This window comes from Anabrus simplex, chromosome 2, assembly GCF_040414725.1.
Source record: "Anabrus simplex isolate iqAnaSimp1 chromosome 2, ASM4041472v1, whole genome shotgun sequence".
Classification (NCBI taxonomy): Eukaryota; Metazoa; Arthropoda; class Insecta; order Orthoptera; family Tettigoniidae; genus Anabrus; species Anabrus simplex.
Genome location: NC_090266.1, coordinates 1116619210 through 1116620336, shown reverse-complemented (window position 1 = coordinate 1116620336; position 1127 = coordinate 1116619210).

The following is a 1127-nucleotide window of genomic DNA, read 5'->3' as shown; positions in this document are numbered from 1 at the left end:
TCTACTATTTCTTCCCGTCGCATGGAGTTTGATGAAGACAGCCTGGGGGGATCGAACTTCAGATGATGGATTTAATAGGAGGAACGAGTGTGTTCCGCTGGGAGTTGATTGTAGACAACGTGGGTTATTGATCGGACAGCCTGCGCCGGAGATTGACGGGATGCGCTGGTCGAGGTGTATCGAACAGAAGGAGTATGCGGCACTTCAGCTTCTTCTTCTTCTTCTCCTTCCTTTCCCTGCGGTGTGTTAGTCGACTGGGTGAGTTGTGAATCAACCGCCAGTCTCTTTGAAGGTTGTGCCGTGTCGGCCGCTGACTGAGATCCAGTGGTCGTGAGAGTGGTGGTAGTAACGTCTACGGGGACATATGGTGGATATGGTTATATGATTATAGAGTATAACCTGGACTCGGAGAAATATCCTGTTTGATTGGCTGTAGAGAGGAAGAGAGAAAGTCCCCACCCTGCCTCAGCAGAACGAGGTGGACAGACAGACCTACCCAAAGTACCCATAGAGGGGATTGCGCTAAAACCCCCAAAACGAAGGGTTTGTTCTTAGGTGCACCAATCCGTTCACCTGTCTAAAAAGGTTTTCAAGCGACCTGTCAGATGATGGTGTAAGGGTGACGATGTACAGTGGCGTAGACGGAGATTGTACCTGGAAAAGCCATAGCCATCGTCGACGAAGGATGTCCCATGTTTGATCTCTGGGTTATTGGTTCGCTGGAAGTGTGTTTTCTCCACCCCCCCCCTCTCTCTCTCTCTCTCTCTCTCTCTCTCTCTCTCTCGCAGAAAACCCCCATGGCGCAACTGCCCCGAAGGGCCTTGGCCTACTAAGCGACCGCTGCTCAGCTCGAAGGCCTACAGATTACGAGGTGTCGTGCGGTCAGCACGACGAATCCTCTCAGCCGTTATTCTTGGCTTTCTAGATCGGGGCTGCTATCTCACCGTCAGATAGCTCCTCAATTGTAATCACGTATCTGAATGGAACACGAACCAGCCCTCAGATGCAGGTAAAAATCCCTAACCAGGCCGGGAATCGAACCCGGGGCCTCCGCGTAAGAGACAAGCACGCTACCCCTACACCGCGGGGCCGTCTCACTCTCTATAAGCATGCCTATAAACATTGGC